The sequence below is a fragment of the Gobius niger genome (assembly GCF_951799975.1).
Source record: "Gobius niger genome assembly, chromosome: 19".
Classification (NCBI taxonomy): domain Eukaryota; kingdom Metazoa; phylum Chordata; class Actinopteri; order Gobiiformes; family Gobiidae; genus Gobius; species Gobius niger.
In genome coordinates, this window is record NC_136870.1 from 26,739,627 (window position 1) to 26,751,709 (window position 12,083).

The 12,083-nt window shown below is 43.4% G+C and overlaps 1 protein-coding gene across 1 annotated transcript in view; it reads right to left on the minus strand.

The window, feature by feature from the left end:
* The window catches only part of LOC306978542 (glutamate receptor ionotropic, delta-1-like), a 712,475-nt gene that overhangs the window by 190,034 nt on the left and 510,358 nt on the right, over nt 1-12,083 (minus strand). The window lies entirely within an intron of this gene.

Below are 12,083 nucleotides of genomic sequence, written 5' to 3' on the forward strand. Positions count from 1 at the left end.
AGGAGAGGGTGAAGGGTTAGGACGACAGGTACAGGAGCCTGAGAGGGTCAAAACGCAAAGGCTACAAGAAGAGGAGAGGCTCAGGACTACAAAGATGGCAACCTCAAAGGGTCAGGACTACAGGTAGAGGAGCCTGAGAGGGTCAAAACGCAAAGGCTACAAGAAGAGGAGAGGCTCAGGACTACAAAGATGGCAACCTCAAAGGGTCAGGACTACAAACAGGGCAACTTCAAAGGGTCAGGACTACAAATATGACTGCTTCAAAGGGTCAGGACTACAAACATGTCAACCTCAAAGGGTCAGGACTACAGGTACAGGAGCCTGAGAGGGTCAAAACGCAAAGGCTACGAGAAGAGGAGAGGCTCAGGACTACAAACATGGTAACTTCAAAGGGTCAGGACTACAAACATGGCAGCTTCAAAGGGTCAGGACTACAAATATAGCATCTTCAAAGGGTCAGGACTACAAATATGTCAACCTCAAAGGGTCAGGACTACAAACATGGCATCCTCAAAGGGTCAGGACTACAAACATGTCAACCTAAAAGAGTCAGAACGACAAACATGTCAACCTCAAAGGGTCAGGACTACAAATATAGCATCTTCAAAGGGTCAGGACTACAAACATGTCGACCTCAAAGGGTCAGGACTACAAACATGGCAACCTCAAAGAGTCAGGACTACAAACATGTCAACCTAAAAGAGTCAGAACGACAAACATGTCAACCTCAAAGGGTCAGGACTACAAACATGGCATCCTCAAAGGGTCAGGACTACAAACATGGCATCTTCAAAGGGTCAGGACTACAAATATGTCAACCTCAAAGGGTCAGGACTACAAACATGTCGACCTCAAAGGCTCAGGACTACAAATATAGCATCTTCAAAGGGTCAGGACTACAAACACGGCATCCTCAAAGGGTCAGGACTACAAACATGGCATCCTCAAAGGGTCAGGACTACAAACATGGCATCCTCAAAGGGTCAGGACTACAAACATGGCATCCTCAAAGGGTCAGGACTACAAACATGGCATCCTCAAAGGGTCAGGACTACAAACATGGCATCCTCAAAGGGTCAGGACTACAAATATAGCATCTTCAAAGGGTCAGGACTACAAATATGTCAACCTCAAAGGGTCAGCACTACAAACATGTCGACCTCAAAGGGTCAGGACTACAAATATAGCATCTTCAAAGGGTCAGAACTACAAACATGTCGACCTCAAAGGGTCAGGACTACAAATATAGCATCTTCAAAGGGTCAGGACTACAAATATGTCAACCTCAAAGGGTCAGGACTATAAATATATCAACCTCAAAGAGTCAGGACTACAAATATATCAACCTCAAAGAGTCAGGACTACAAATATATCAACCTCAAAGAGTCAGGACTACAAACATGGCAACCTCAAAGAGTCAGGACTACAAACATGGCAACCTCAAAGGGTCAGGACTACAAACATGTCAACCTAAAAGAGTCAGGACTACAAATATATCAACCTCAAAGAGTCAGGACTACAAATATATCAACCTCAAAGAGTCAGGACTACAAATATATCAACCTCAAAGAGTCAGGACTACAAACATGTCAACCTCAAAGGGTCAGGACTACAAACAAGGCAGCTTCAAAGCCTCAGAACAACAAATAGGTCAGCTTCAAAGGTGTAAAACTACAAATATAACAGTTCTAAAGGCAGAGGACCACAAATATTCTACTCGACTACAGCCAACATGATAAAACTCACTGAAAGACAGTAAAGTCTCTCTCTCTATAATACAAAACGTGGAATCCATGTTTCCATTTCCTCACAGAGAGCGAGGGGGGCGCTGTGCCGCATGAAACTGCTGAATATATTTAGTTTTCAGAAGAAACAGAATGATAGCATAATTGCAGTCCTGGCTCTGAAGGCCAGCGTTTAGACGGGATATTTGTATGAACATTAGTGAGCCTTCAATGTTCTGCACAAAGACTCCACTCAGCTTTAGAAAAACACTTGACCTCGAGTTTCCGGACGGAAGATTTTAACTGAAAACATTCCTTTTAAAAGAATATTTGTTTACCCCGAGAGAAACATTTTTATTATACAACATAAAAAAGTGTTCAGATGTATTGTACACGCATCGACATAAAGCTATAGAAACGCCCATTTAAAGTCAGAACTTCTAATAGTATTTAATAAAGGATCAGCATGTTTTATATTTGTGTTGATTTTTGATCGATCTGATGTTCTTAAATGTATTTAACAAGAATGTACCAGGTTTTTCCTTAATTTAAAACAATGGGTGAGGAACGCTCTTTTCTTTGGTCCTCATGGTGGGACGGTAACATTGCTGTAATAGTAATACCGCCCCCTGCTGGCCAGGGGTGACTCCACAAGACAGTTGGTAAACAGGATTCCTATGTAGCTTTGGACCTCGTTTAAACTGCTTAAAAGCCTGGCTCCAAGAGTTTCCTAAGCCCTAGAGTCCAGACCGAACCAGAGGGAAAGCTCCAGAGTCCAGACCGAACCAAAGGGAAAGAGTCCAGACTGAACCAAAGGGAAAGCTCCAGAGTCCAGGGAAAGCTCCAGAGTCCAGGGAAAGCTCGAGAGTCCAGGGAAAGCCCCAGAGTCCAGACCGAACCAAAGGGAAAGCTCCAGAGTCCAGGGAAAGCTCGAGAGTCCAGGGAAAGCCCCAGAGTCCAGACCGAACCAAAGGGAAAGCCCCAGAGTCCAGACCAAACCAAAGAGAAAGAGTCCAGACCGAACCAAAGGGAAAGCTCCAGAGTCTGGACCGAACCAAAGGGAAAGCTCCAGAGTCCAGACCGAACCAAAGGGAAAGCCCCAGAGTCCAGACCGAACCAAAGGGAAAGCTCCAGAGTCCAGGGAAAGCTCCAGAGTCCAGACCGAACCAAAGGGAAAGCTCCAGAGTCCAGGGAAAGCCCCAGAGTCCAGACCGAACCAAAGGGAAAGCTCCAGAGTCCAGACTGAACCAAAGGGAAAGCTCCAGAGTCCAGACCGAACCAAAGGGAAAGCCCCAGAGTCCAGACCGAACCAAAGGGAAAGCCCCAGAGTCTGGACCGAACCAAAGGGAAAGCTCCAGAGTCCAGGCCGAACCAAAGGGAAAGCCCCAGAGTCCAGACCGAACCAAAGGGAAAGCTCCAGAGTCTGGACCGAACCAAAGGGAAAGCCCCAGAGTCTGGACCGAACCAAAGGGAAAGCTCCAGAGTCCAGACCGAACCAAAGGGAAAGCCCCAGAGTCCAGGGAAAGCTCCAGAGTCCAGACCGAACCAAAGGGAAAGCTCCAGAGTCCAGGGAAAGCTCCAGAGTCCAGGGAAAGCTCCAGAGTCCAGACCGAACCAAAGGGAAAGCTCCAGAGTCCAGGGAAAGCTCCAGAGTCCAGACCGAACCAAAGGGAAAGCTCCAGAGTCCAGGGAAAGCTCCAGAGTCCAGACCGAACCAAAGGGAAAGCTCCAGAGTCCAGGGAAAGCCCCAGAGTCCAGACCGAACCAAAGGGAAAGCTCCAGAGTCCAGACTGAACCAAGGGAAAGTCCCAGAGTCCAGACCGAACCAAAGGGAAAGCCCCAGAGTCCAGACCGAACCAAAGGGAAAGCCCCAGAGTCATGACCGAACCAAAGAGAAAGCTCCAGAGTCCAGCCCGAACCAAAGGGAAAGCTCCAGAGTCCGGACCGAACCAAAGGTAAAGCCTCAGAGTCCAGACGGAACCAAAGGGAAAGCTCCAGAGTCCATCCCGAACCAAAGGGAAAGCTCCAGAGTCCGGACCGAACCAAAGGGAAAGCTCCAGAGTCCAGACCGAACCAAAGGGAAAGCTCCAGAGTCCAGACCGAACCAAAGGGAAAGCTCCAGAGTCCGGACCGAACCAAAGGGAAAGTCCCAGAGTCCAGACCGAACCAAAGGGAAAGTCCCAGAGTCCAGACCGAACCAAAGGGAAAGCCCCAGAGTCCAGACCGAACCAAAGGTAAAGCTCCCGAGTCCAGACCGAACCAAAGGGAAAGCCCCAGAGTCCAGACAGAACCAAAGGGAAAGCTCCAGAGTCCAGTCCGAACCAAAGGTAAAGCTCCCGAGTCCAGACCGAACCAAAGGGAAAGCCCCAGAGTCCAGACAGAACCAAAGGGAAAGCTCCAGAGTCCAGACCGAACCAAAGGGAAAGCCCCAGAGTCCAGACAGAACCAAAGGGAAAGCTCCAGAGTCCAGTCCGAACCAAAGGTAAAGCTCCCGAGTCCAGACCGAACCAAAGGGAAAGCCCCAGAGTCCAGACAGAACCAAAGGGAAAGCTCCAGAGTCCAGTCCGAACCAAAGGTAAAGCTCCCGAGTCCAGACCGAACCAAAGGGAAAGCCCCAGAGTCCAGACAGAACCAAAGGGAAAGCCCCAGAGTCCAGACAGAACCAAAGGGAAAGCCCCAGAGTCCAGTCCGAACCAAAGGTAAAGCTCCCGAGTCCAGACAGAACCAAAGGGAAAGCTCCAGAGTCCAGACCGAACCAAAGGGAAAGCCCCAGAGTCCAGACAGAACCAAAGGGAAAGCTCCAGAGTCCAGATGGAACCAAAGGGAAAGCTCCAGAGTCCAGACCGAACCAAAGGGAAAGCTCCAGAGTCCAGACCGAACCAAAGGGAAAGCTCCAGAGTCCAGACCGAACCAAAGGGAAAGCTCCAGAGTCCAGACCGAACCAAAGGGAAAGCTCCAGAGTCCAGACCGAACCAAAGGGAAAGCTCCAGAGTCCAGACCGAACCAAAGGGAAAGCTCCAGAGTCCAGACCGAACCAAAGGGAAAGCTCCAGAGTCCAGACCGAACCAAAGGGAAAGCCCCAGAGTCCAGACCGAACCAAAGGAAAAGCCCCAGAGTCCAGACCGAACCAAAGGGAAAGCTCCAGAGTCCAGACCGAGCCAAAGAGAAAGCCCCAGAGTCCAGACGGAACCAAGGGAAAGCTCCAGAGTCCAGACCGAACCAAAGGGAAAGAGTCCAGACTGAACCAAAGGGAAAGAGTCCAGAGTCCAGACCGAACCAAAGGGAAAGAGTCCAGACTGAACCAAAGAGTCCAGAGTCCAGACGGAACCAGAGGGAAAGCCCCAGAGTCCAGACCGAACCAAAGAGAAAGCTCCAGAGTCCAGATCGAACCAAAGGAAAAGCCCCAGAGTCCAGACCGAACCAAAGGGAAAGAGTCCAGACCGAACCAAAGGTAAAGCCCCAGAGTCCAGACCGAAACGCGCCGGTGTGAAAGTTCCCGTGATTCACAAGTTTTTATTTGTCATCCACGGTACAAAAACACATCTGCCTGTTTCTCCTCTCAGACCTCGCTCCGTGTGAATACTAAAGACCGGGCGGCCCTCGGGGAGAAAACCTCTCCTCTGTTCGCCTGCGTGAGTCAAATACCTGCTTTGATACGGGCCCCCGGGAGCCGCACACGAGCCTGACCTTTGAATGTGAAGAGGTCCGCTTTAAATCCACAGGTCGGCCTTAAGACATCTGCATTAAGAGCTCCGGAGTACGAGGGTCAACGAGGCGCTGTCGGGCTCAACGACTGCCCAGGAAAGACGGAGCCGACTTTCAGAGAGAAATCTGTGCGTTTTACATTGGCAAACATTCCATCGAACAAAGCCACGGTGGAAACGTTGGTGTTCAAGAGCAAATCAGACACGACGGGCGAGTTTTAGGCATAACGGCAGCTCAAAGAGTTTTTGATCATTATTTTCCTTGAACTTACACATTGAAAAGAGTCGAGTAATGTCAGTGATTTAAAAGAATTTTATATTTAAGTTGAGGCGCTGCAGGTGAAAACATTTCTTTATATCTTAGTTCAAACCAAAAACTAACTCTCCCTTTATGATGTTGGCATCCACCTGCAGCACCAAACAGGTTAACTGCAAAAAAAACAAAGAAAAATTGCAATTTTTACAGATTTTTTTCACTTATAACCAGCTTTGCACAAAATCTGACTACATATTCCTGATTAGTCGCTTAAAAAAAGTTAGATTGCAAGTTACGTTTTAAGTTACATCCATCAGCTGCTGACATCACCCGAAAATACAAATGACAAACGGTTTTGCCAATACTCGCGTTATTGGAAGCGCAATGTCAATGTCAACACAAGGTGCCCAGAGTGCTTCATATACAAGGAATAAAGAAACAATATAAAAATAGAGAGTAAACAAGACGCATATCCATCCATCCATCCATTTTCTTCCGCTTTATCCGGGGCCGGGTCACGGGGGCCGGGCCGCGGGGGCAGCAGTCTCAGCAGAGATGCCCAGACTTCCCGATCCACACACACCTCCTCCAGCTGTTCTGACCCCGAGGCCACACCAGGCCAGGTGAGACATAGTCCCACTAGTGTGTCCTGGGTCTTCCACGAGGCCTCGTCCCAGTAGTCCAGGAGTAGGCACTGTCAGGCCCAGGGGCCAAATCCGGCCCTCCAGCACAGAACCTCTGGGCCTCAATATGATTTTGAGAAATATTATTATGCAAATAAGGGATTAAATACCTGTTAAAGTACTACAAAAATATGAGAAACAGTGTCAGTATTTTTTAAATGTCCTTGCAGAACATCCTACTTGGTCATATATAATGTTAAACAGTGATTCTCAACTGGTGGGTCGGGACACAAAAGTGGGTCGCTAATAGGGAACTTTTTATCAATATTTTCCATCGGAAACTACACGGAAACACACTGGAGTCTGTTCAAATTAATATTATTGGGCTGCTTTGATCATAATTTCTGTCTTAAAAGCCAATCTATGATATGTTCAATAATAATGTGTGGTAAATACAATATTTTATACGATATATGACAAATTACAATTTTATTTGGGTGACAGCTTGTCATTAAGGTAAGACGGAAGAAGAAGAAGAAGAAGAAGGATGGTTCTTAGGCTACAATGGTGAGGTTCGGCCCTTGGTGTTTTGGCAATGATGAAAATCGGCCTCCATGACACAAACTTGCCTCCCCCTGCAATAGGACCTGCCTGGAGCACCTCCCAGGGAGGCGACCAGGAGGCTCCTCAGCTGCTCTTTTCGACGTGAAGGAGCAGCGACTCTACTCTGAGCTCCTCCCGGGTAACTGAGCTCCTCACCCGATCTCGAAGGGTGCGCCCAGCCACCCTGCGAAGGAAACTCATTTCGGCCGCTTGTTTCCGCGATCTTGACGCATAAAAAAGTCCAAATGAAGCTCAACTTGAATCAAACGCCAGTGTAAACAGATGTTTTAAGGGCGGTTTAAACAGTTTCTAATGTCGGAGCAGCTTAATGATTTGGGAGAGGCTGTTTTAACATCAACAAAGCTGCCACAGATTCAGAATATGTGTTTCCATCTCTCTCCTCCTCCATTGTTGAACATTATGTCGTGAGTCGTCGTCATGACAGTAACTCACTGTGACCTGGAAAAGTTACTTTAATCTGACACTGGTCTGGAAAAGCACTAGAGTATTAGAGTTCTGTGCATCAACGTCGGCCATTTTTACATAAATATCTTCTTATTATAATCAAACATAAAATGACACTTGTAATCCATTTCCCGCTCTTAATCCACAGATATCTTTACATGTGATTTATTCCCCTGTTATGACTTTTAAAGCCCCGCACAAACCCTGGACAGACGATTAAACTTCCCAAACGCCGCCCGTGTTTTTAAAGGTTGGCTCCCGTCCCGCCGTGAGTAACGACAAACCTCTGGGTGTGTTTCTCACAGAGGAGGATCATGAAGAGCGTAAAGAGCGTGACGAGCGTGAAGAGCGCCTCGAGCGGAACACTTTCCCTCATTTAGCTCAGATTAGTTTAAACAGAGCTCGGGGTCCGCGGGCGCCCGGGATAAACGCCGAGTCGGGCGATTCCGAGGGAACCGCGAGTCAGCACAAATTCACCCAGAGTGTTTTAATGACTGGGAGCAGATTAAGAGCGTAATTAACAAGGACGGGGCTAAAAGAGGAGGCCGGACACCGGACTGGCCCCATTTATTAAAATAACCTCCCCCAGTTCATACTACGTCCTCCAGCCGCAACCTCCAGTTCAGCTTTACCCAAATCTAAAAGCCACATTTGAAAGCTAAGACCTACAAAACTGATCTAAATGGAGCCTTTTCCTCCCATTGTTGCTGCGTTGTCGTCACTTTTTAGAGATTTTCTCACTTTTTTTTTTTTTTTTTTTTACATTTTTCTTGCTATTTTGTGGCTTTTTTGTCACTTTTTCATCAAATTTTTGTCATTTTTTCTTCACATTTTTCATCAATTTTTTGTCATTTTTTCTTCACATTTTTGTCACTTTTTCATCAATTTTTCATCATTTTTTCTTCACATTTTTGTCACTTTTTCATCAAATTTTTGTCATTTTTTCTTCACATTTTTCATCAATTTTTCATCATTTTTTCTTCACATTTTTGTCACTTTTTCATCAATTTTTCATCATTTTTTCTTCACATTTTTGTCACTTTTTCATCAAATTTTTGTCATTTTTTCATCATAGTTTTGTAACTTTTTCATCACATTTTTGTCACTTTTTCATCAAATTTTTGTCATTTTTTCATCAATTTTTTGTCACTTTTTCATCAAATTTTTGTCATTTTTTCTTCACATTTTTGTCACTTTTTCAGCAAATTTTTGTCATTTTTTCTTCACATTTTTGTCACTTTTTCAGCAAATTTTTGTCATTTTTTCTTCACATTTTTGTCACTTGTTCTTCACTTTTTGTAACTTTTTCATCATATTTTTGTCACTTTTTAATCAAATTTTTGTCATTTTTTCATCCATTTTTTGTCATTTTTTCTTCACATTTTTGTCATTTTTTCATCATATTTTTTTTCACTTTTTCGTCACTTTTTTCATGTTTTCATTACACATTTTTGTTCCTCTATCATCGCTTTTTCTGCCACGTCTTTTGTCACTTTTTCATTAAATTTTTCTCACTTTTTCATAAAATTTTTGTCACTTTTTCTTCACATTTTTGTCACTTTTTCATCAATTTTTCATCATTTTTTCTTCACATTTTTGTCACTTTTTCATCAAATTTTTGTCATTTTTTCATCATAGTTTTGTAACTTTTTCATCACATTTTTGTCACTTTTTCATCAATTTTTTGTCACTTTTTCATCAAATTTTTGTCATTTTTTCTTCACATTTTTGTCACTTTTTCAGCAAATTTTTGTCATTTTTTCTTCACATTTTTGTCACTTTTTCAGCAAATTTTTGTCATTTTTTCTTCACATTTTTGTCACTTGTTCTTCACTTTTTGTAACTTTTTCATCATATTTTTGTCACTTTTTAATCAAATTTTTGTCATTTTTTCATCCATTTTTTGTCATTTTTTCTTCACATTTTTGTCATTTTTTCATCATATTTTTTTTCACTTTTTCGTCACTTTTTTCATGTTTTCATTACACATTTTTGTTCCTCTATCATCGCTTTTTCTGCCACGTCTTTTGTCACTTTTTCATTAAATTTTTCTCACTTTTTCATAAAATTTTTGTCATTTTTTCTTCCATTTTTTGTCACTTTTTCATCATATTTCTGTCACTTTTTCATCCATTTTTTGTCATTTTTTCATCATAGTTTTGTAACTTTTTCATCACATTTTTGTCATTTTTTCTTCACATTTTTGTCACTTTTTCAGCAAATTTTTGTCATTTTTTCTTCACATTTTTGTCACTTTTTCAGCAATTTTTTGTCATTTTTTCTTCACATTTTTGTCACTTGTTCTTCACTTTTTGTAACTTTTCATCATATTTTTGTCACTTTTTAATCAAATTTTTGTCATTTTTTCATCCATTTTTTGTCATTTTTTCTTCATATTTTTGTCACTTTTTAATCAAATTTTTGTCATTTTTTCATCCATTTTTTGTCATTTTTTCTTCACATTTTGTCATTTTTTCATCATATTTTTTTCACTTTTTCGTCACTTTTTTCATGTTTTCATTACACATTTTTGTTACTCTATCATCGCTTTTTCTGCCACGTCTTTTGTCAGTTTTTTTTCCAAGAAGCTCAGATTAGATTTGGCCAGACAGAAGAAAAGCTGCTCGGTTCAGGTGGGATTAAGAGCTTAACTTCTCATTTAAAAGTGAAACACTGAAACGGTTTGACTCCCTTGTCCTTCGATATTCAAACTGTCTAAAAAAGGCGGTGATGAAAAGTTGTTTTTGGAGGAGAGTTCAGCTCCCACTGCCTCAGGGCCGCCCCCTGCAGGCGCTCCACATGCACCGAGCAAAAAGAGACTCTGCCGCCTCGGGGGGGTTCACAATAAAGTCACAGCGCGGTCTGGTGCAGGATTCTGGATTCCTATAATGTGCTTCTCCAGGAATGTAGTCTGCACAATGTTGTTGTGTCCTCGGGCAAGACACTCCACCCTCCTCACCCCCAGTGTCTGCGTGCACTGGTGTGAGGAGGGTGACTGACTATCAATTTGAAACATTTTGGAGGCGCCCCATATTTGGGCGATGGCGTCATCACGGGGATCCTTCACAGGACACGTGGATGCAAAATCTGTCAATATTTGTGAATGAATAAGCGCGGGAAAGACGGCCTTTCGACACGCCGCAGCAGCTACTTCCGGGTTATCTCCGCCTCGGTCACGGACAAAACGTAAAGGAACAGGCCACTGTTTTTCCAAACTGAGATATCTTCTTGCCTGAGCTTAGACGAGTTCATGTGTAGCTGTCTGGTCTTCACGCGTGCCTTCAGTCACGTAAACACAGCGCAGACGGCGTTGGCATTTAGCCTCTCCTCCTCTATAGCTCCAAACATGGTGAAGTTGAAGCTACCAAACTCTTCCACGTTTTCCCTATTTAAATATGGTTACGTGAAGTGTTCCACTACAAAGTCTAATTACACAAAACTAAACAATGTGGATTTTCTAAGTGGATAAAAAGGGGAACTATATTGTAAGGTGTAATAATACCAGGAGTAGTTCGACATAGGGCTGAAACGACTAATCGATTATTGAAATAGTCGACAACTATTTTAGTAATCGATTAATCGTTTTCTGGTTCACACAGACTAAAATAGAGCAAAAATGACATGAAAGTGTAGTATTTTTGATGAAAACCTACTTTGTTTTTCATAGTTCGGGTCTGTAGTGTTTTGAACATTGTAAATTTCATAAATATCCGTCTGTGTCTCGTCCAATCAGAAGCAGAGTTAGCGCCAAGAGCCTCCAACAAACAATTACTTTAAAGGAGCTATATCATGCTATTTTAGCCATTCCAAAGTTAAGTATAGGCATTTATATGATATATTGTACCTCTACCATTATGGAGCACTCATTTTTGTGATAAATATAAGTGTTTTCTGGAGGTATTTTTCAAACCCGGAAGACAGAACGCTTCGATTCAGTTAACTCCGCCCCCTCTCTCCGCACATACAACTTTACCGTAATATAAATAAACAGCAATAAGTGAAGTCACTTCACGATGCAGTTATAAGGAGTTGACATCTGCAACACAGCTTCATAAATGGCTAACACACATGCTAATATGCTAACACACATGCTAATATGCTAACACACAAGCTAACCCGCGTTTGGATTGACTCACCGCTCTGCTCCATCGCTGTTTACATTATGGGACTCGCGTTGGTTATAAAAGTTAATCCACTTTGATTCTGGCGAAGGTTCACCAAACATCCATCAGAGACAGTCACAGAAAAACAATATTTTGGCTGATAGTCGCTGAATCCCGGAGAAAAAAACAGCTGAGTGGCCTCTTCCTGAAAAGGGTTGAATATAAACTCCTCGTCCTCGTAGCCAAACACGCTTCTTTTTCTCCGTGACATTATCGTTAGTTAAGAATAAAAAACAGCTGTGTCCAGAATAGGTAACGAGCTCCATCTTCAGCTGCAGCGCAAACATGACTGATCTGTTCAGACGCGATGTGTTTGTTTTGGCCTCAGCTGACCTGGAAGCACCTCGGACACATCCTTTTTTTTTTTTTTTTTTTTTTTTTTTTTTCATTTTTTACTCTTTGTTTCTCTCTTATGACAGAAATAATGAAAACGCTGTTTTACAAATTAAAATCAGGCCGTAAGCATAGAATTAAGACATTACATTACAGACGCCGAGCACTTCCGTTCCGCTGTTGTTACGACACAATTGAACACTCAGTCGTTC